Here is a 23,676-nt window from a genome sequence, read left to right as displayed (position 1 = left end):
GCTCCCACGAGATATGAACTCAGATTACTAGATTCAAAGTCCAAGGTGCTAACAATTACACCATGGAACCCTCACCTGAGCAATGGCATCTACTGAAGTGCACTCATCTTTTAAATGCAAAGAAAAGAAATTCAATACTTTATATATATTATTTCAAGTTTCTAATAAGCTCAGGGATGCAATAGGTATTATGTAGAATATTTGTCCAAACCCAACGATAATATATAAAAAGTAACCTATTTTTTAAAGGAGAAGATAGATACTAGAAACCTAAATGCCTAGGACCAATTTCAGTTGGAGCATCACCCCTTATGTTATCCTAGCATTGAATTGACAGTTTTTCTGTATTTCCATATTTGCATATCAGCCACTTACAATTGTTTCAAGCTTTATAACAGAGGACTGCCTTTTTTATAGACCAAGGATGAAAGTCTCTTGTGAGTTAAGTCTGATAATGACATCACAATTTGTAAATTAAGCTATAGTATGATTACAGAGTGTAGACTGAATAAAAAGTGCTTTCCTATGGATTGAAGTTTGTATTTTCTTAAGCTTTGCATTCCAAAATGGGCTAGCATTCTTTATTTCCAATGGGCACATTAAGCTACTTCCCCAATATATATTTTTTTGTGTTAAAAGTTATTCATACACAACTTGGTAAAACATACTAAATTTAATACATAATGGATTACATCCTGGATTATCTTTTTCAACAATTTGTAAATTTACAATTAAAAATTGTGTATTAGAATTTTTAGATTGATTTTGCTTAGATTTGCATATACTCCTTGTCTAAATTGTCTATTTTTATACTATTAGTAGATGCCTTAATCTTTGTTATTATCCTATCTAATATTTATTTTTATTTTGTAATGTGGAAAGAAACTGGAGCATTTTTATGATACCCATGCTTCAAGTGACTCTATGGCTTAAGCTTTTTTTTTGAAAAATGAAATGCTATAAAAACAAAATATGATCTGTGCTTTGAGGTACATTTGCCAGTTTTGTGTTTGCTTGCGGTGATATCTGTGGCCGGTTAGCTCAGTTGTTTAGCGCGTGGTGCTAATAACGCCAAGGTCACGGTTTCGATCCCCGTATGGGCCATTTGCATTTCTTGATGGACAAGAATGGAATAAGCTCATCGGTGGAGTGCATGAATACTTGAAAACATCATAGACACATATATCACAAAATCTCTTCAAATACATATCAGAAGCCAGTGGGAGTGTCATCCTTTGGCTGATGAAGATTTTTCTCTACATGGCTCAGTGACTTTTGTCTCAAATCAAGCAATATGGCATAACTAAGATATGCAAGGGCAAATTAAATAGTTATTATATTGCTGCTCAAACATAGAGGGCACTAGGTGTTACTAGAAGAAGAAGAAGATATGTGCACACTGAAGTAAAAAAGAATGGAGAATTTCTAAAGACCAGAGCACAAGTAATGGATCTCTGCATTCTTATTGCATCTTTTCTTATTTCCAAATATTTGACATACTTCTGATTTGATAAGTTTAAAAATGAGTTTAAACAAAGGACACCACTGAAGATGATGGAATTTATATGAATTTTAAATGAAGATTTGCAATACTCATACATTGAATGAAAATGGAGCTTTGAACAATAGGAAAATAAACAATGTTAGTTCCCACGAGATATGAATTCAGATTACTAGATTCAAAGTCAAGGGTGCTAACAATTACACCATGGAACCCTCACCTGAGCAATGGCATCTACTGAAGTGCGCTCATCTTTTAAATGCAAAGAAAAGAAATTCAATACTTTATATATATTATTTCAAGTTTCTAATAAGCTCAGGGATGCAATAGGTATTATGTAGAATATTTGTCCAAACCCAATGATAATATATAAAAAGTAACCTATTTTTTAAAGGAGAAGATAGATACTAGAAACCTAAATGCCTAGGACCAATTTCAGTTGGAGCATCACCCCTTATGTTATCCTAGCATTGAATTGACAGTTTTTCAGTATTTCCATATTTGCATATCAGCCACTTACAATTGTTTCAAGCTTTATAACAGAGGACTGCCTTTTTTATAGACCAAGGATGAAAGTCTCTTGTGAGTTAAGTCTGATAATGACATCACAATTTGTAAATTAAGCTATAGTATGATTACAGAGTGTTGACTGAAAAAAAAGTGCTTTCCTATGGATTGAAGTTTTTTTTTTTAAGCTTTGCATTCCAAAATGGGCTAGCATTCTTTATTTCCAATGGGCACATTAAGTTACTTCCCCAATATATATTTTTTTGTGTTAAAAGTTATTCAAACACAACTTGGTAAAACATACTAAATTTAATACATAATGGATTACATCCTGGGATTATTTTTTTCAACAATCTGTAAATTTACAATTAAAAATTGTGTATTAGATTTTTTAGATTGATTTTGCTTAGATTTGCATATACTCCTTGAATAAATTGTCTATTTTTATACTATTAGTAGATGCCTTAATCTTTGTTATTATCCTATCTAATATTTATTTTTATTTTGTAATGTGGAAAGAAACTGGAGCATTTTTATGATACCCATGCTTCAAGTGACTCTATGGCTTAAGCTTTTTTTTGAAAAATGAAATGCTATAAAAACAAAATCAGATCTGTGCTTTGAGGTACATTTGCCAGTTTTGTGTTTGCTTGCAGTAACATCTGTGGCCGGTTAGCTCAGTTGGTTAGAGCGTGGTGCTAATAACGCTAAGGTCACGGGTTCGATCCCCGTATGGGCCATTTGCTTTTCTTGATGGACAAGAATGGAATAAGCTCATCCGTGGAGTGCATGAATACTTGAAAACATCATAGACACATATATCACAAAATCTCTTCAAATACATATCAGAAGCCAGTGGGAGTGTCATCCTTTGGCTGATGAAGATTTTTCTCTACATGGCTCAGTGACTTTTGTCTCAAATCAAGCAATATGGCATAACTAAGATATGCAAGGGCAAATTAATCAGTTATTATATTGCTGCTCAAACATAGAGGGCACTAGGTGTTACTAGAAGAAGAAGAAGAAGATATGTGCTCCCCTCTCATTAGTGCACACTGAAGTAAAAAAATGGAGAATTTCTAAAGACCAGAGCACAAGTAATGGATTCTTATTGCATCTTTTCTTATTTCCAAATATTTGACATACTTCTGATTTGATAAGCTTAAAAATGAGTTTAAACAAAGGACACCACTGAAGATGATGGAATTTATATGAATTTTAAATGAAGATTTGCAATACTCATACATTGAATGAAAATGGAGCTTTGAACAAAAGGAAAATAAACAATGTTAGCTCCCACGAGATATGAACTCAGATTACTAGATTCCAAGTCCAGGGTGCTAACAATTACACCATGGAACCCTCACCTGAGCAATGGCATCTACTGAAGTGCGCTCATCTTTTAAATGCAAAGAAAAGAAATTCAATACTTTATATATATTATTTCAAGTTTCTAATAAGCTCAGGGATGCAATAGGTATTATGTAGAATATTTGTCCAAACCCAATGATAATATATAAAAAGTAACCTATTTTTTAAAGGAGAAGATAGATACTAGAAACCTAAATGCCTAGGACCAATTTCAGTTGGAGCATCACCCCTTATGTTATCCTAGCATTGAATTGACAGTTTTTCTGTATTTCCATATTTGCATATCAGCCACTTACAATTGTTTCAAGCTTTATAACAGAGGACTGCCTTTTTTATAGACCAAGGATGAAAGTCTCTTGTGAGTTAAGTCTGATAATGACATCACAATTTGTAAATTAAGCTATAGTATGATTACAGAGTGTAGACTGAATAAAAAGTGCTTTCCTATGGATTGAAGCTTTTATTTTCTTAAGCTTTGCATTCCAAAATGGGCTAGCATTGTTTATTTCCAATGGACACATTAAGTTACTTCCCCAATATATATTTTTTTGTGTTAAAAGTTATTCAAACACAACTTGGTAAAACATACTAAATTTAATACATAATGGATTACATCCTGGGATTATCTTTTTCAACAATCTGTAAATTTACAATTAAAAATTGTGTATTAGATTTTTTAGATTGATTTTGCTTAGATTTGCATATACTCCTTGAATAAATTGTCTATTTTTATACTATTAGTAGATGCCTTAATCTTTGTTATTATCCTATCTAATATTTATTTTTATTTTGTAATGTGGAAAGAAACTGGAGCATTTTTATGATACCCATGCTTCAAGTGACTCTATGGGGTATATGCAATAGCGGGCGAAATCGCGGCAATTATCGCCGTTTTTTCAATTCGACCAAATTCGCCAGGTGAATTCCGGAAGGTGGCTTCCGGAATTCACCATATGCAATGAAAAACGGATTCGCCAGAGTCGCGGGCGAAAATCGGCCGATTTTGCGGATTTTACCGCGATTTTAAAAAACGGGAAAAAACGGGGAAAAACCCGAAAAAAAAATGGCGTGGGGTCCCCCCTCCAAAGCATAACCAGCCTCGGGCTCATCGAGCTGGTCCTGGTTCTAAAAATGCAGGGGAAAAATTGGCCAGGGATCCCCCGTATTTTTAAAACCAGCACCGGGCTCTGCGCCTGATGCTGGTGCCAAAAATACGGGGGACAAAACGAGTAGGGGTCCCCCGTATTTTTAACACCAGCATCGGGCTCCACTAGCTGGACAGATAATGCCACAGCCGGGGGTCACTTTTATATAGTGCCCTGCGGCCGTGGCATCAAATATCCAACTAGTCACCCCTGGCCGGGGTACCCTGGGGGAGTGGGGACCCCTTCAATCAAGGGGTCCCCCCCCCCAGCCACCCAAGGGCCAGGGGTGAAGCCCGAGGCTGTCCCCCCCATCCAATGGGCTGCGGATGGGAGGGCTGATAGCCTTTGTGTTAAAAAAAAAGATATTGTTTTTTCCATTAGTACTACAAGTCCCAGCAAGCCTCCCCCGCAAGCTGGTACTTGGAGAACCACAAGTACCAGCATGCGGGAGAAAAACGGGCCCGCTGGTACCTGTAGTACTACTGGGAAAAAAATACCCAAATAAAAACAGGACACACACACCTTGATAGTAAAACTTTATTTCATACGCCGACACACACATACTTACCTGTGTTGACACGCCGACTGCAACGATCTCCGACGATCCGAGGGTACCTGTCAAAAAATTATACTCACCTTCCAGCGTCCAGAGGTCCAGAGGTAAATCCACGTACTTTGTAAAAAAACAAACCGAACACCGAGCCATACCGGACTGAAAGGGGTCCAATGTTTTCACATCAGATCCCTTCCCCCGAATGCCGGGACATCACGTGACTCCTGTCACTGATGTCCCTTCAGCCAATCAGGAAGCGCTACTGCCGTGGCGCTCACCTGATTGGCTGGACGCCGTCTGTACTCTGACAGCGCCTCGCAAAGCCGCTCCATTACTTTCAATGGTGGGAACTTAGCGGCTAGCGGTGGGGTCACCCGCCGGTCAGCCGCTGACCGGCGGGTGACCTCACCGCTAGCCGCTAAGTTCCCACCATTGAATATAATGGAGGGAGCTGTGCGATGCGCTGTCACAGCGATCAGCCAATCAGGTGAGCGCAACGAAGTTGCGCTTCCTGATTGGCTTAGAGACCTGTCAGTGACAGCTGTCACTGACAGATCTTAATCGTGGAAAGGTGTCCCATGTGTCAGCATGGGACCCCTTTCAGTCCGTTTTTGGTGCGGGTAAATGCGCTTTCTTTTTTTGCCAAGTACGTGGATTTATCTCTGGAGCCTGTTGAGGTGAGTATATTGATCTTTTATTTTCAGGTACCCCGGGATTCTACATGGAGAAGAGGACCGATGTCGGCGTGTGAACATAGGTAAGTATGTGTGTGTCGGCAGTGTGTAATAAAGTTTTACTGTCGACGGTGTCTGTGTCCTGTTTTTATTTGGGTATTTTTTTTCCATTAGAACTACAGGTACCAGCGGGCCCGTTTTTCTCCCGCATGCTGGTACTTGTGGTTCTCCAAGTACCAGCTTGCGGGGGAGGCTTGCTGGGACTTGTAGTACTAATGGAAAAAACAATATCTTTTTTTGAACACAAAGGCTATCAGCCCCCCCATCCGCAGCCCATTGGATGGGGGGGGACAGCCTCGGGCTTCACCCCTGGCCCTTGGGTGGCTGGGGGGGGGACACCCCTTGATTGAAGGGGTCCCCACTCCCCCAGGGTACACCGGCCAGGGGTGACTAGTTGGATATTTGATGCCACGGCCGCAGGGCACGGCATAAAAGTGACCCCCGGCTGTGGCATTATCTGTCCAGCTAGTGGAGCCCGATGCTGGTGTTAAAAATACGGGGGACCCCTACTCTTTTTGTCCCCCGTATTTTTGGCACCAGCACCAGGCGCAGAGCCCGGTGCTGGTTTTAAAAATACGGGGGATCCCCTGTCAATTTTCCCCCCGCATTTTTAGAACCAGGACCAGCTCAATGAGCCCGAGGCTGGTTATGCTTTGGAGGGGGGACCCCACGCCATTTTTTTTTCTGATTTTACCGTTCCAGCAATAAAAAAAAAAAATATTATTTTAAAAAATATATAAATAATATTTGTGCCTCCCCCAAAAAAAAAAAAAAACCTAATCCCTTCTAATATAAATAGATCTGCTATTCCCAAAAAAAAAAACACCAAAAAAACCATGTTTAAATTTTTTTTATTTGTTTTCACCCTCCAAAGTGTGGCGGATTGAAAATCGCGAATTTGCTGTCTAAAAGCACTGCAGGCGAATTTCCAAACTTGAATTGAATATGCTGGAGGCGAATTGCAGCATCTGTACCATTGCAGAAAAGGCGAATTCGGAAAAAGGCGAATTGAGAAAAGGCGAATTTTGACGGGCCGTTTTTTTGCGAAAAATGACTGCACTGCATAGGCGAATTGATTTTTGGAGGCGAAAACGTCCCGGAATTCGCCTTTTTTGCCAATTCGCCCGCTATTGCATATACCCCTATGGCTTAAGCTTTTTTTTGAAAAATTAAATGCTATAAAAACAAAATATGATCTGTGCTTTGAGGTACATTTGCCAGTTTTGTGTTTGCTTGCAGTGATATCTGTGGCCGGTTAGCTCAGTTGGTTAGAGCGATTTTTCTCTACATGGCTCAGTGACTTTTGTCTCAAATCAAGCAATATGGCATAAGTAAGATATGCAAGGGCAAATTAAACAGTTATATTGCTGCTCAAACATAGAGGGCACTAGGTGTTACTAGAAGAAGAAGAAGATATGTGCTCCCCTCTCATTAGTGCACACTGAAGTAAAAGAAAATGGAGAATTTCTAAAGAGCAGAGCACAAGTAATGGATCTCTGCATTCTTATTGCATCTTTTCTTATTTCCAAATATTTGAAATACTTCTGATTTGATAAGTTTAAAAATGAGTTTAAACAAAGGACACCACTGAAGATGATGGAATTTATATGAATTTTAAATGAAGATTTGCAATACTCATACATTGAATGAAAATGGAGCTTTGAACAAAAGGAAAATAAACAATGTTAGCTCCCACGAGATATGAACTCAGATTACTAGATTCAAAGTCAAAGTTGCTAACAATTACACCATGGAACCCTCACCTGAGCAATGGCATCTACTGAAGTGCGCTCATCTTTTAAATGCAAAGAAAAGAAATTCAATACTTTATATATATTATTTCAAGTTTCTAATAAGCTCAGGGATGCAATAGGTATTATGTAGAATATTTGTCCAAACCCAATGATAATATATAAAAAGTAACCTATTTTTTAAAGGAGAAGATAGATACTAGAAACCTAAATGCCTAGGACCAATTTCAGTTGGAGCATCACCCCTTATGTTATCCTAGCATTGAATTGACAGTTTTTCTGTATTTCCATATTTGCATATCAGCCACTTACAATTGTTTCAAGCTTTATAACAGAGGACTGCCTTTTTTATAGACCAAGGATGAAAGTCTCTTGTGAGTTAAGTCTGATAATGACATCACAATTTGTAAATTAAGCTATAGTATGATTACAGAGTGTAGACTGAATAAAAAGTGCTTTCCTATGGATTGAAGTTTGTATTTTCTTAAGCTTTGCATTCCAAAATGGGCTAGCATTGTTTATTTCCAATGGACACATTAAGTTACTTCCCCAATATATATTTTTTTGTGTTAAAAGTTATTCAAACACAACTTGGTAAAACATACTAAATTTAATACATAATGGATTACATCCTGGGATTATCTTTTTCAACAATCTGTAAATTTACAATTAAAAATTGTGTATTAGATTTTTTAGATTGATTTTGCTTAGATTTGCATATACTCCTTGAATAAATTGTCTATTTTTATACTATTAGTAGATGCCTTAATCTTTGTTATTATCCTATCTAATATTTATTTTTATTTTGTAATGTGGAAAGAAACTGGAGCATTTTTATGATACCCATGCTTCAAGTGACTCTATGGCTTAAGCTTTTTTTTGAAAAATGAAATGCTATAAAAACAAAATCAGATCTGTGCTTTGAGGTACATTTGCCAGTTTTGTGTTTGCTGGCAGTAATATCTGTGGCCGGTTAGCTCAGTTAGTTAGAGCGTGGTGCTAATAACGCCAAGGTCATGGGTTCGATCCCCGTATGGGCCATTTGCTTTTCTTGATGGACAAGAATGGAATAAGCTCATCGGTGGAGTGCATGAACACTTGAAAACATCATAGACACATATATCACAAAATCTCTTCAAATACATATCAGAAGCCAGTGGGAGTGTCATCCTTTGGCTGATGAAGATTTTTCTCTACATGGCTCAGTGACTTTTGTCTCAAATCAAGCAATATGGCATAACTAAGATATGCAAGGGCAAATTAATCAGTTATTATATTGCTGCTCAAACATAGAGGGCACTAGGTGTTACTAGAAGAAGAAGAAGAAGATATGTGCTCCCCTCTCATTAGTGCACACTGAAGTAAAAAAAATGGAGAATTTCTAAAGACCAGAGCACAAGTAATGGATTCTTATTGCATCTTTTCTTATTTCCAAATATTTGACATACTTCTGATTTGATAAGCTTAAAAATGAGTTTAAACAAAGGACACCACTGAAGATGATGGAATTTATATGAATTTTAAATGAAGATTTGCAATACTCATACATTGAATGAAAATGGAGCTTTGAACAAAAGGAAAATAAACAATGTTAGCTCCCACGAGATATGAACTCAGATTACTAGATTCCAAGTCCAGGGTGCTAACAATTACACCATGGAACCCTCTCCTGAGCAATGGCATCTACTGAAGTGCGCTCATCTTTTAAATGCAAAGAAAAGAAATTCAATACTTTATATATATTATTTCAAGTTTCTAATAAGCTCAGGGATGCAATAGGTATTATGTAGAATATTTGTCCAAACCCAATGATAATATATAAAAAGTAACCTATTTTTTAAAGGAGAACATAGATACTAGAAACCTAAATGCCTAGGACCAATTTCAGTTGGAGCATCACCCCTTATGTTATCCTAGCATTGAATTGACAGTTTTTCTGTATTTCCATATTTGCATATCAGCCACTTACAATTGTTTCAAGCTTTATAACAGAGGACTGCCTTTTTTATAGACCAAGGATGAAAGTCTCTTGTGAGTTAAGTCTGATAATGACATCACAATTTGTAAATTAAGCTATAGTATGATTACAGAGTGTAGACTGAATAAAAAGTGCTTTCCTATGGATTGAAGTTTGTATTTTCTTAAGCTTTGCATTCCAAAATGGGCTAGCATTCTTTATTTCCAATAGGCACATTAAGCTACTTCCCCAATATTTATTTTTTTGTGTTAAAAGTTATTCATACACAACTTGGTAAAACATACTAAATTTAATACATAATGGATTACATCCTGGATTATCTTTTTCAACAATCTGTAAATTTACAATTAAAAATTGTGTATTAGATTTTTTAGATTGATTTTGCTTAGATTTGCATATACTCCTTGTCTAAATTGTCTATTTTTATACTATTAGTAGATGCCTTAATCTTTGTTATTATCCTATCTAATATTATTTTTTATTTTGTAATGTGGAAAGAAACTGGAGCATTTTTATGATACCCATGCTTCAAGTGACTCTATGGCTTAAGCTTTTTTTTGAAAAATGAAATGCTATAAAAACAAAATATGATCTGTGCTTTGAGGTACATTTGCCAGTTTTGTGTTTGCTTGCAGTGATATCTGTGGCCGGTTAGCTCAGTTGGTTAGAGCGATTTTTCTCTACATGGCTCAGTGACTTTTGTCTCAAATCAAGCAATATGGCATAAGTAAGATATGCAAGGGCAAATTAAACAGTTATATTGCTGCTCAAACATAGAGGGCACTAGGTGTTACTAGAAGAAGAAGAAGATATGTGCTCCCCTCTCATTAGTGCACACTGAAGTAAAAGAAAATGGAGAATTTCTAAAGAGCAGAGCACAAGTAATGGATCTCTGCATTCTTATTGCATCTTTTCTTATTTCCAAATATTTGAAATACTTCTGATTTGATAAGTTTAAAAATGAGTTTAAACAAAGGACACCACTGAAGATGATGGAATTTATATGAATTTTAAATGAAGATTTGCAATACTCATACATTGAATGAAAATGGAGCTTTGAACAAAAGGAAAATAAACAATGTTAGCTCCCACGAGATATGAACTCAGATTACTAGATTCAAAGTCAAGGTTGCTAACAATTACACCATGGAACCCTCACCTGAGCAATGGCATCTACTGAAGTGCGCTCATCTTTTAAATGCAAAGAAAAGAAATTCAATACTTTATATATATTATTTCAAGTTTCTAATAAGCTCAGGGATGCAATAGGTATTATGTAGAATATTTGTCCAAACCCAATGATAATATATAAAAAGTAACCTATTTTTTAAAGGAGAAGATAGATACTAGAAACCTAAATGCCTAGGACCAATTTCAGTTGGAGCATCACCCCTTATGTTATCCTAGCATTGAATTGACTGTTTTTCTGTATTTCCATATTTGCATATCAGCCATTTACAATTGTTTCAAGCTTTATAACAGATGATTGCCTTTTTTATAGACCAAGGATGAAAGTCTCTTGTGAGTTAAGTCTGATAATGACATCACAATTTGTAAATTAAGCTATAGTATGATTACAGAGTGTAGACTGAATAAAAAGTGCTTTCCTATGGATTGAAGTTTGTATTTTCTTAAGCTTTGCATTCCAAAATGGGCTAGCATTATTTATTTCCAATGGGCACATTAAGCTTCTTCCCCAATATATATTTTTTTGTGTTAAAAGTTATTCATACACAACTTGGTAAAACATACTAAATTTAATACATAATGGATTACATCCTGGGAATATCTTTTTCAACAATCTGTAAATTTACAATTAAAAATTGTGCATTAGATTTTTTAGATTGATTTTGCTTAGATTTGCATATACTCCTAGTCTAAATTGTCTATTTTTATACTATTACTAGATGCCTTAATCTTTGTAATTATCCTATCTAATATTTATTTTTATTTTGTAATGTGGAAAGAAACTGGAGCATTTTTATGATACCCATGCTTCAAGTGACTCTATGGCTTAAGCTTTTTTTTGAAAAATGAAATGCTATAAAAACAAAATATGATCTGTGCTTTGAGATATATTTGCCAGTTTTGTGTGTGCTTGCAGTAATATCTGTGGCCGGTTAGCGCAGTTGGTTAGAGCGTGGTGCTAATAACGCCAAGGTCACGGGTTCGATCCCCGTATGGGCTATTTGCTTTTCTTGATGGACAAGAATGGAATAAGCTCATCGGTGGAGTGCATGAATACTTGAAAACATCATAGACACATATATCACAAAATCTCTTCAAATACATATCAGAAGACAGTGGGAGTGTCATCCTTTGGCTGATGAAGATTTTTCTCTACGTGGCTCAGTGACTTTTGTCTCAAATCAAGCAATATGGCATAACTAAGATATGCAAGGGCAAATTAATCAGTTATTATATTGCTGCTCAAACATAGAGGGCACTAGGTGTTACTAGAAGAAGAAGAAGATATGTGCTCCCCTCTCATTAGTGCACACTGAAGTAAAAAAAAATGGAGAATTTCTAAAGACCAGAGCACAAGTAATGGATCTCTGCATTCTTATTGCATCTTTTCTTATTTCCAAATATTTGACATACTTCTGATTTGATAAGTTTAAAAATGAGTTTAAACAAAGGACACCACTGAAGATGATGGAATTTATATGAATTTTAAATGAAGATTTGCAATACTCATACATTGAATGAAAATGGAGCTTTGAACAAAAGGAAAATAAACAATGTTAGCTCCCATGAGATATGAACTCAGATTACTAGATTCAAAGTCCAGGGTGCTAGCAATTACACCATGGAACCCTCACCTGAGCAACGGCATAAACTGAAGTGCGCTAATCTTTTAAATGCAAAGAAAAGAAATTCAATACTTTATATATATTATTTCAAGTTTCTAATAAGCTCAGGGATGCAATAGGTATTATGTAGAATATTTGTCCAAACCCAATGATAATATATAAAAAGTAACCTATTTTTTAAAGGAGAAGATAGATACTAGAAACCTAAATGCCTAGGACCAATTTCAGTTGGAGCATCACCCCTTATGTTATCCTAGCATTGAATTGACAGTTTTTCAGTATTTCCATATTTGCATATCAGCCACTTACAATTGTTTCAAGCTTTATAACAGAGGACTGCCTTTTTTATAGACCAAGGATGAAAGTCTCTTGTGAGTTAAGTCTGATAATGACATCACAATTTGTAAATTAAGCTATAGTATGATTACAGAGTGTAGACTGAATAAAAAGTGCTTTCCTATGGATTGAAGTTTGTATTTTCTTAAGCTTTGCATTCCAAAATGGGCTAGCATTCTTTATTTCCAATGGGCACATTAAGTTACTTCCCCAATATATATTTTTTTGTGTTAAAAGTTATTCAAACACAACTTGGTAAAACATACTAAATTTAATACATAATGGATTACATCCTGGGATTATCTTTTTCAACAATCTGTAAATTTACAATTAAAAATTGTGTATTAGTTTATTTAGATTGATTTTGCTTAGATTTGCATATACTCCTTGAATAAATTGTCTATTTTTATACTATTAGTAGATACCTTAATCTTTGTTATTATCCTATCTAATATTTATTTTTATTTTGTAATGTGGAAAGAAACTGGAGCATTTTTATGATACCCATGCTTCAAGTGACTCTATGGCTTAAGCTTTTTTTTGAAAAATGAAATGCTATAAAAACAAAATCAGATCTGTGCTTTGAGGTACATTTGCCAGTTTTGTGTTTGCTTGCAGTAACATCTGTGGCAGGTTAGCTCAGTCGGTTAGAGCGTGGTGCTAATAACGCCAAGGTCTCGGGTTCGATCCCCGTATGGGCCATCTGCTTTTCTTGATGGACAAGAATGGAATAAGCTCATCCGTGGAGTGCATGAATACTTGAAAACATCATAGACACATATATCACAAAATCTCTTCAAATACATATCAGAAGCCAGTGGGAGTGTCATCCTTTGGCTGATGAAGATTTTTCTCTACATGGCTCAGTGACTTTTGTCTCAAATCAAGCAATATGGCATAACTAAGATATGCAAGGGCAAATTAATCAGTTATTATATTGCTGCTCAAACATAGAGGGCACTAGGTGTTACTAGAAGAAGAAGAAGATATGTGCTCCCCTCTCATTAGTGCACACTGAAGTAAAAAAAATGGAGAATTTCTAAAGACCAGAGCAGAAGTAATGGATTCTTATTGCATCTTTTCTTATTTCCAAATATTTGACATACTTCTGATTTGATAAGTTTAAAAATGAGTTTAAACAAAGGACACCACTGAAGATGATGGAATTTATATGAATTTTAAATGAAGATTTGCAATACTCATACATTGAATGAAAATGGAGCTTTGAACAAAAGGAAAATAAACAATGTTAGCTCCCACGAGATATGAACTCAGATTACTAGATTCCAAGTCCAGGGTGCTAACAATTACACCATGGAACCCTCACCTGAGCAATGGCATCTACTGAAGTGCGCTCATCTTTTAAATGCAAAGAAAAGAAATTCAATACTTTATATATATTATTTCAAGTTTCAAATAAGCTCAGGGATGCAATAGGTATTATGTAGAATATTTGTCCAAACCCAATGATAATATATAAAAAGTAACCTATTTTTTAAAGGAGAAGATAGATACTAGAAACCTAAATGCCTAGGACCAATTTCAGTTGGAGCATCACCCCTTATGTTATCCTAGCATTGAATTGACAGTTTTTCTGTATTTCCATATTTGCATATCAGCCACTTACAATTGTTTCAAGCTTTATAACAGAGGACTGCCTTTTTTATAGACCAAGGATGAAAGTCTCTTGTGAGTTAAGTCTGATAATGACATCACAATTTGTAAATTAAGCTATAGTATGATTACAGAGTGTAGACTGAATAAAAAGTGCTTTCCTATGGATTGAAGTTTGTATTTTCTTAAGCTTTGCATTCCAAAATGGGCTAGCATTCTTTATTTCCAATAGGCACATTAAGCTACTTCCCCAATATTTATTTTTTTGTGTTAAAAGTTATTCATACACAACTTGGTAAAACATACTAAATTTAATACATAATGGATTACATCCTGGATTATCTTTTTCAACAATCTGTAAATTTACAATTAAAAATTGTGTATTAGATTTTTTAGATTGATTTTGCTTAGATTTGCATATACTCCTAGTCTAAATTGTCTATTTTTATACTATTACTAGATGCCTTAATCTTTGTTATTATCCTATCTAATATTTATTTTTATTTTGTAATGTGGAAAGAAACTGGAGCATTTTTATGATACCCATGCTTCAAGTGACTCTATGGCTTAAGCTTTTTTTTGAAAAATGAAATGCTATAAAAACAAAATATGATCTGTGCTTTGAGATATATTTGCCAGTTTTGTGTTTGCTTGCAGTAATATCTGTGGCCGGTTAGCTCAGTTGGTTAGAGCGTGGTGCTAATAACGCCAGGGTCACGGGTTCGATCCCCATATGGGCCATTTGCTTTTCTTGATGGACAAGAATGGAATAAGCTCATCGGTGGAGTGCATGAATACTTGAAAACATCATAGACACATCTATCACAAAATCTCTTCAAATACATATCAGAAGCCAGTGGGAGTGTCATCCTTTGGCTGATGAAGATTTTTCTCTACATGGCTCAGTAACTTTTGTCTCAAATCAAGCAATATGGCATAACTAAGATATGCAAGGGCAAATTAATTAGTTATTATATTGCTGCTCAAACATAGAGGGCACTAGGTGTTACTAGAAGAAGAAGAAGATATGTGCTCCCCTCTCATTAGTGCACACTGAAGTAAAAAAAAAATGGAGAATTTCTAAAGACCAGAGCACAAGTAATGGATCTCTGCATTCTTATTGCATCTTTTCTTATTTCCAAATATTTGACATACTTCTGATTTGATAAGTTTAAAAATGAGTTTAAACAAAGGACACCACTGAAGATGATGGAATTTATATGAATTTTAAATGAAGATTTGCAATACTCATACATTGAATGAAAATGGAGCTTTGAACAAAAGGAAAATAAACAATGTTAGCTCCCACGAGATATGAACTCAGATTACTAGATTCAAAGTCCAGGGTGCTAACAATTACACCATGGAACCCTCACCTGAGCAATGGCATCTACTGAAGTGTGCTCATCTTTTAAATGCAAAGAAAAGAAATTCAATACTTTATATATATTATTTCAAGTTTCTAATAAGCTCAGGGATGCAATAGGTATTATGTAGAATATTTGTCCAAACCCAATGATAATATATAAAAAGTAACCTATTTTTTAAAGGAGAAGATAGATACTAGAAACCTAAATGCCTAGGACCAATTTCAGTTGGAGCATCACCCCTTATGTTATCCTAGCATTGAATTGACAGTTTTTCAGTATTTCCATATTTGCATATCAGCCACTTACAATTGTTTCAAGCTTTATAACAGAGGGCTGCCTTTTTTATAGACCAAGGATGAAAGTCTCTTTTGAGTTAAGTCTGATAATGACATCAAAATTTGTAAATTAAGCTATAGTATGATTACAGAGTGTAGACTGAATAAAAAGTGCTTTCCTATGGATTGAAGTTTGTATTTTCTTAAGCGTTGCATTCCAAAATGGGCTAGCATTCTTTATTTCCTATGGGCACATTAAGCTACTTCCCCAATATATATTTTTTTGTGTTAAAAGTTATTCATACACATCTTGGTAAAACATACTAAATTTAATACATAATGGATTACATCCTGGATTATCTTTTTCAACAATCTGTAAATTTACAATTAAAAATTGTGTATTAGATTTTTTAGATTGATTTTGCTTAGATTTGCATATACTCCTTGTCTAAATTGTCTATTTTTATACTATTAGTAGATGCCTTAATCTTTGTTATTATCCTATCTAATATTTATTTTTATTTTGTAATGTGGAAAGAAACTGGAGCATTTTTATGATACCCATGCTTCAAGTGACTCTATGGCTTAAGTTTTTTTTTGAAAAATGAAATGCTATAAAAACAAAATATGATCTGTGCTTTGAGGTACATTTGCCAGTTTTGTGTTTGCTTGCAGTGATATCTGTGGCTGGTTAGCTCAGTTGGTTAGAGCGTGGTGCTAATAACGCCAAGGTCACGGGTTCGATCCCCGTATGGGCCATTTGCTTTTCTTGATGGACAAGAATGGAATAAGCTCATCGGTGGAGTGCATGAATACTTGAAAACATCATAGACACATATATCACAAAATCTCTTCAAATACATATCAGAAGCCAGTGGGAGTGTCATCCTTTGGCTGATGAAGATTTTTCTCTACATGGCTCAGTGACTTTTGTCTCAAATCAAGCAATATGGCATAACTAAGATATGCAAGGGCAAATTAATTAGTTATTATATTGCTGCTCAAACATAGAGGGCACTAGGTGTTACTAGAAGAAGAAGAAGATATGTGCTCCCCTCTCATTAGTGCACACTGAAGTAAAAAAAAATGGAGAATTTCTAAAGACCAGAGCACAAGTAATGGATCTCTGCATTCTTATTGCATCTTTTCTTATTTCCAAATATTTGACATACTTCTGATTTGATAAGTTTAAAAATGAGTTTAAACAAAGGACACCACTGAAGATGATGGAATTTATATGAATTTTAAATGAAGATTTGCAATACTCATACATTGAATGAAAATGGAGCTTTGAACAAGAGGAAAATAAACAATGTTAGCTCCCACGAGATATGAATTCAGATTACTAGATTCAAAGTCAAGGGTGCTAACAATTACATTATGGAACCCTCACCTGAGCAATGGCATCTACTGAAGTGCGCTCATCTTTTAAATGCAAAGAAAAGAAATTCAATACTTTATATATATTATTTCAAGTTTCTAATAAGCTCAGGGATGCAATAGGTATTATGTAGAATATTTGTCCAAACCCAATGATAATATATAAAAAGTAACCTATTTTTTAAAGGAGAAGATAGATACTAGAAACCTAAATGCCTAGGACCAATTTCAGTTGGAGCATCACCCCTTATGTTATCCTAGCATTGAATTGACAGTTTTTCTGTATTTCCATATTTGCATATCAGCCACTTACAATTGTTTCAAGCTTTATAACAGAGGACTGCCTTTTTTATAGACCAAGGATGAAAGTCTCTTGTGAGTTAAGTCTGATAATGACATCACAATTTGTAAATTAAGCTATAGTATGATTACAGAGTGTAGACTGAATAAAAAGTGCTTTCCTATGGATTGAAGTTTGTATTTTCTTAAGCTTTGCATTCCAAAATGGGCTAGCATTCTTTATTTCCAATGGGCACATTAAGCTACTTCCCCAATATATATTTTTTTGTGTTAAAAGTTATTCATACACAACTTGGTAAAACATACTAAATTTAATACATGATGGATTACATCCTGGATTATCTTTTTCAACAATCTGTAAATTTACAATTAAAAATTGTGTATTAGATTTTTTAGATTGATTTTGCTTAGATTTGCATATACTCCTTGTCTAAATTGTCTATTTTTATACTATTAGTAGATGCCTTAATCTTTGTTATTATCCTATCTAATATTTATTTTTATTTTGTAATGTGGAAAGAAACTGGAGCATTTTTATGATACCCATGCTTCAAGTGACTCTATGGCTTAAGCTTTTTTTTGAAAAATGAAATGCTATAAAAACAAAATATGATCTGTGCTTTGAGGTACATTTGCCAGTTTTGTGTTTGCTTGCAGTGATATCTGTGGCTGGTTAGCTCAGTTGGTTAGAGCGTGGTGCTAATAAAGCCAAGGTCACGGGTTCGATCCCCATATGGGCCATTTGCTTTTCTTGATGGACAAGAATGGAATAAGCTCATCGGTGGAGTGCATGAATACTTGAAAACATCATAGACACATATATCACAAAATCTCTTCAAATACATATCAGAAGCCAGTGGGAGTGTCATCCTTTGGCTGATGAAGATTTTTCTCTACATGGCTCAGTGACTTTTGTCTCAAATCAAGCAATATGGCATAACTAAGATATGCAAGGGCAAATTAATCAGTTATTATATTGCTGCTCAAACATAGAGGGCACTAGGTGTTACTAGAAGAAGAAGAAGATATGTGCTCCCCTCTCATTAGTGCACACTGAAGTAAAAAAAAAAATGGAGAATTTCCAAAGACCAGAGCACAAGTAATGGATCTCTGCATTCTTATTGCATCTTTTCTTATTTCCAAATATTTGACATACTTCTGATTTGCTAAGTTTAAAAATGAGTTTAAACAAAGGACACCACTGAAGATGATGGAATTTATATGAATTTTAAATGAAGATTTGCAATACTCATACATTGAATGAAAATGGAGCTTTGAACAAAAGGAAAATAAACAATGTTAGCTCCCACGAGATATGAACTCAGATTACTAGATTCAAAGTCCAAGGTGCTAACAATTACACCATGGAACCCTCACCTGAGCAATGGCATCTACTGAAGTGCACTCATCTTTTAAATGCAAAGAAAAGAAATTCAATACTTTATATATATTATTTCAAGTTTCTAATAAGCTCAGGGATGCAATAGGTATTATGTAGAATATTTGTCCAAACCCAATGATAATATATAAAAAGTAACCTATTTTTTAAAGGAGAAGATAGATACTAGAAACCTAAATGCCTAGGACCAATTTCAGTTGGAGCATCACCCCTTATGTTATCCTAGCATTGAATTGACAGTTTTTCTGTATTTCCATATTTGCATATCAGCCACTTACAATTGTTTCAAGCTTTATAACAGAGGACTGCCTTTTTTATAGACCAAGGATGAAAGTCTCTTGTGAGTTAAATCTGATAATGACATCACAATTTGTAAATTAAGCTATAGTATGATTACAGAGTGTAGACTGAAAAAAAAGTGCTTTCCTATGGATTGAAGTTTTTTTTTTTTAAGCTTTGCATTCCAAAATGGGCTAGCATTCTTTATTTCCAATGGGCACATTAAGTTACTTCCCCAATATATATTTTTTTGTGTTAAAAGTTATTCAAACACAACTTGGTAAAACATACTAAATTTAATACATAATGGATTACATCCTGGGATTATCTTTTTCAACAATCTGTAAATTTACAATTAAAAATTGTGTATTAGATTTTTTAGATTGATTTTGCTTAGATTTGCATATACTCCTTGAATAAATTGTCTATTTTTATACTATTAGTAGATGCCTTAATCTTTGTTATTATCCTATCTAATATTTATTTTTATTTTGTAATGTGGAAAGAAACTGGAGCATTTTTATGATACCCATGCTTCAAGTGACTCTATGGCTTAAGCTTTTTTTTGAAAAATGAAATGCTATAAAAACAAAATCAGATCTGTGCTTTGAGGTACATTTGCCAGTTTTGTGTTTGCTTGCAGTAACATCTGTGGCCGGTTAGCTCAGTTGGTTAGAGCGTGGTGCTAATAACGCTAAGGTCACGGGTTCGATCCCCGTATGGGCCATTTGCTTTTCTTGATGGACAAGAATGGAATAAGCTCATCGGTGGAGTGCATGAATACTTGAAAACATCATAGACACATATATCACAAAATCTCTTCAAATACATATCAGAAGCCAGTGGGAGTGTCATCCTTTGGCTGATGAAGATTTTTCTCTACATGGCTCAGTGACTTTTGTCTCAAATCAAGCAATATGGCATAACTAAGATATGCAAGGGCAAATTAATCAGTTATTATATTGCTGCTCAAACATAGAGGGCACTAGGTGTTACTAGAAGAAGAAGAAGAAGATATGTGCTCCCCTCTCATTAGTGCACACTGAAGTAAAAAAAATGGAGAATTTCTAAAGACCAGAGCACAAGTAATGGATTCTTATTGCATCTTTTCTTATTTCCAAATATTTGACATACTTCTGATTTGATAAGCTTAAAAATGAGTTTAAACAAAGGACACCACTGAAGATGATGGAATTTATATGAATTTTAAATGAAGATTTGCAATACTCATACATTGAATGAAAATGGAGCTTTGAACAAAAGGAAAATAAACAATGTTAGCTCCCACGAGATATGAACTCAGATTACTAGATTCCAAGTCCAGGGTGCTAACAATTACACCATGGAACCCTCACCTGAGCAATGGCATCTACTGAAGTGCGCTCATCTTTTAAATGCAAAGAAAAGAAATTCAATACTTTATATATATTATTTCAAGTTTCTAATAAGCTCAGGGATGCAATAGGTATTATGTAGAATATTTGTCCAAACCCAATGATAATATATAAAAAGTAACCTATTTTTTAAAGGAGAAGATAGATACTAGAAACCTAAATGCCTAGGACCAATTTCAGTTGGAGCATCACCCCTTATGTTATCCTAGCATTGAATTGACAGTTTTTCTGTATTTCCATATTTGCATATCAGCCACTTACAATTGTTTCAAGCTTTATAACAGAGGACTGCCTTTTTTATAGACCAAGGATGAAAGTCTCTTGTGAGTTAAGTCTGATAATGACATCACAATTTGTAAATTAAGCTATAGTATGATTACAGAGTGTAGACTGAATAAAAAGTGCTTTCCTATGGATTGAAGTTTTTATTTTCTTAAGCTTTGCATTCCAAAATGGGCTAGCATTGTTTATTTCCAATGGACACATTAAGTTACTTCCCCAATATATATTTTTTTGTGTTAAAAGTTATTCAAACACAACTTGGTAAAACATACTAAATTTAATACATAATGGATTACATCCTGGGATTATCTTTTTCAACAATCTGTAAATTTACAATTAAAAATTGTGTATTAGATTTTTTAGATTGATTTTGCTTAGATTTGCATATACTCCTTGAATAAATTGTCTATTTTTATACTATTAGTAGATGCCTTAATCTTTGTTATTATCCTATCTAATATTTATTTTTATTTTGTAATGTGGAAAGAAACTGGAGCATTTTTATGATACCCATGCTTCAAGTGACTCTATGGCTTAAGCTTTTTTTTGAAAAATTAAATGCTATAAAAACAAAATATGATCTGTGCTTTGAGGTACATTTGCCAGTTTTGTGTTTGCTTGCAGTGATATCTGTGGCCGGTTAGCTCAGTTGGTTAGAGCGATTTTTCTCTACATGGCTCAGTGACTTTTGTCTCAAATCAAGCAATATGGCATAAGTAAGATATGCAAGGGCAAATTAAACAGTTATATTGCTGCTCAAACATAGAGGGCACTAGGTGTTACTAGAAGAAGAAGAAGATATGTGCTCCCCTCTCATTAGTGCACACTGAAGTAAAAGAAAATGGAGAATTTCTAAAGAGCAGAGCACAAGTAATGGATCTCTGCATTCTTATTGCATCTTTTCTTATTTCCAAATATTTGAAATACTTCTGATTTGATAAGTTTAAAAATGAGTTTAAACAAAGGACACCACTGAAGATGATGGAATTTATATGAATTTTAAATGAAGATTTGCAATACTCATACATTGAATGAAAATGGAGCTTTGAACAAAAGGAAAATAAACAATGTTAGCTCCCACGAGATATGAACTCAGATTACTAGATTCAAAGTCAAAGTTGCTAACAATTACACCATGGAACCCTCACCTGAGCAATGGCATCTACTGAAGTGCGCTCATCTTTTAAATGCAAAGAAAAGAAATTCAATACTTTATATATATTATTTCAAGTTTCTAATAAGCTCAGGGATGCAATAGGTATTATGTAGAATATTTGTCCAAACCCAATGATAATATATAAAAAGTAACCTATTTTTTAAAGGAGAAGATAGATACTAGAAACCTAAATGCCTAGGACCAATTTCAGTTGGAGCATCACCCCTTATGTTATCCTAGCATTGAATTGACAGTTTTTCTGTATTTCCATATTTGCATATCAGCCACTTACAATTGTTTCAAGCTTTATAACAGAGGACTGCCTTTTTTATAGACCAAGGATGAAAGTCTCTTGTGAGTTAAGTCTGATAATGACATCACAATTTGTAAATTAAGCTATAGTATGATTACAGAGTGTAGACTGAATAAAAAGTGCTTTCCTATGGATTGAAGTTTGTATTTTCTTAAGCTTTGCATTCCAAAATGGGCTAGCATTGTTTATTTCCAATGGACACATTAAGTTACTTCCCCAATATATATTTTTTTGTGTTAAAAGTTATTCAAACACAACTTGGTAAAACATACTAAATTTAATACATAATGGATTACATCCTGGGATTATCTTTTTCAACAATCTGTAAATTTACAATTAAAAATTGTGTATTAGATTTTTTAGATTGATTTTGCTTAGATTTGCATATACTCCTTGAATAAATTGTCTATTTTTATACTATTAGTAGATGCCTTAATCTTTGTTATTATCCTATCTAATATTTATTTTTATTTTGTAATGTGGAAAGAAACTGGAGCATTTTTATGATACCCATGCTTCAAGTGACTCTATGGCTTAAGCTTTTTTTTGAAAAATGAAATGCTATAAAAACAAAATCAGATCTGTGCTTTGAGGTACATTTGCCAGTTTTGTGTTTGCTGGCAGTAATATCTGTGGCCGGTTAGCTCAGTTAGTTAGAGCGTGGTGCTAATAACGCCAAGGTCATGGGTTCGATCCCCGTATGGGCCATTTGCTTTTCTTGATGGACAAGAATGGAATAAGCTCATCGGTGGAGTGCATGAACACTTGAAAACATCATAGACACATATATCACAAAATCTCTTCAAATACATATCAGAAGCCAGTGGGAGTGTCATCCTTTGGCTGATGAAGATTTTTCTCTACATGGCTCAGTGACTTTTGTCTCAAATCAAGCAATATGGCATAACTAAGATATGCAAGGGCAAATTAATCAGTTATTATATTGCTGCTCAAACATAGAGGGCACTAGGTGTTACTAGAAGAAGAAGAAGAAGATATGTGCTCCCCTCTCATTAGTGCACACTGAAGTAAAAAAAATGGAGAATTTCTAAAGACCAGAGCACGAGTAATGGATTCTTATTGCATCTTTTCTTATTTCCAAATATTTGACATACTTCTGATTTGATAAGCTTAAAAATTAGTTTAAACAAAGGACACCACTGAAGATGATGGAATTTATATGAATTTTAAATGAAGATTTGCAATACTCATACATTGAATGAAA

The 23,676-nt window shown here is 34.5% G+C and overlaps 9 non-coding genes across 9 annotated transcripts; all 9 read left to right on the top strand.

The window, feature by feature from the left end:
- The first annotated feature begins 2,674 nt into the window (after nt 1-2,674).
- TRNAI-AAU (transfer RNA isoleucine (anticodon AAU)) lies at nt 2,675-2,748 on the top strand. Its single transcript has one exon. It is a non-coding gene; the product is annotated as a tRNA-Ile (tRNA).
- Nucleotides 2,749-8,529: 5,781 nt separating this feature from the next.
- TRNAI-AAU (transfer RNA isoleucine (anticodon AAU)) lies at nt 8,530-8,603 on the top strand. The gene has a single exon. It is a non-coding gene; the product is annotated as a tRNA-Ile (tRNA).
- A 3,051-nt stretch (nt 8,604-11,654) lies between these two features.
- TRNAI-AAU (transfer RNA isoleucine (anticodon AAU)) lies at nt 11,655-11,728 on the top strand. Its single transcript has one exon. It is a non-coding gene; the product is annotated as a tRNA-Ile (tRNA).
- A 1,589-nt stretch (nt 11,729-13,317) lies between these two features.
- On the top strand, nt 13,318-13,391 carry TRNAI-AAU (transfer RNA isoleucine (anticodon AAU)). The gene has a single exon. It is a non-coding gene; the product is annotated as a tRNA-Ile (tRNA).
- A 1,579-nt stretch (nt 13,392-14,970) lies between these two features.
- Nucleotides 14,971-15,044, top strand: TRNAI-AAU (transfer RNA isoleucine (anticodon AAU)). The gene has a single exon. It is a non-coding gene; the product is annotated as a tRNA-Ile (tRNA).
- Nucleotides 15,045-16,633: 1,589 nt separating this feature from the next.
- Nucleotides 16,634-16,707, top strand: TRNAI-AAU (transfer RNA isoleucine (anticodon AAU)). The gene has a single exon. It is a non-coding gene; the product is annotated as a tRNA-Ile (tRNA).
- A 1,588-nt stretch (nt 16,708-18,295) lies between these two features.
- TRNAI-AAU (transfer RNA isoleucine (anticodon AAU)) lies at nt 18,296-18,369 on the top strand. Its single transcript has one exon. It is a non-coding gene; the product is annotated as a tRNA-Ile (tRNA).
- Nucleotides 18,370-19,959: 1,590 nt separating this feature from the next.
- TRNAI-AAU (transfer RNA isoleucine (anticodon AAU)) lies at nt 19,960-20,033 on the top strand. Its single transcript has one exon. It is a non-coding gene; the product is annotated as a tRNA-Ile (tRNA).
- A 3,052-nt stretch (nt 20,034-23,085) lies between these two features.
- Nucleotides 23,086-23,159, top strand: TRNAI-AAU (transfer RNA isoleucine (anticodon AAU)). Its single transcript has one exon. It is a non-coding gene; the product is annotated as a tRNA-Ile (tRNA).
- The last annotated feature ends 517 nt before the right edge of the window (nt 23,160-23,676 follow it).

This window comes from Pseudophryne corroboree, chromosome 11, assembly GCF_028390025.1.
Source record: "Pseudophryne corroboree isolate aPseCor3 chromosome 11, aPseCor3.hap2, whole genome shotgun sequence".
Classification (NCBI taxonomy): domain Eukaryota; kingdom Metazoa; phylum Chordata; class Amphibia; order Anura; family Myobatrachidae; genus Pseudophryne; species Pseudophryne corroboree.
The sequence above is the reverse complement of the archived record's forward strand: the minus strand, read 5'-3'. Positions and strand labels throughout refer to the sequence as shown.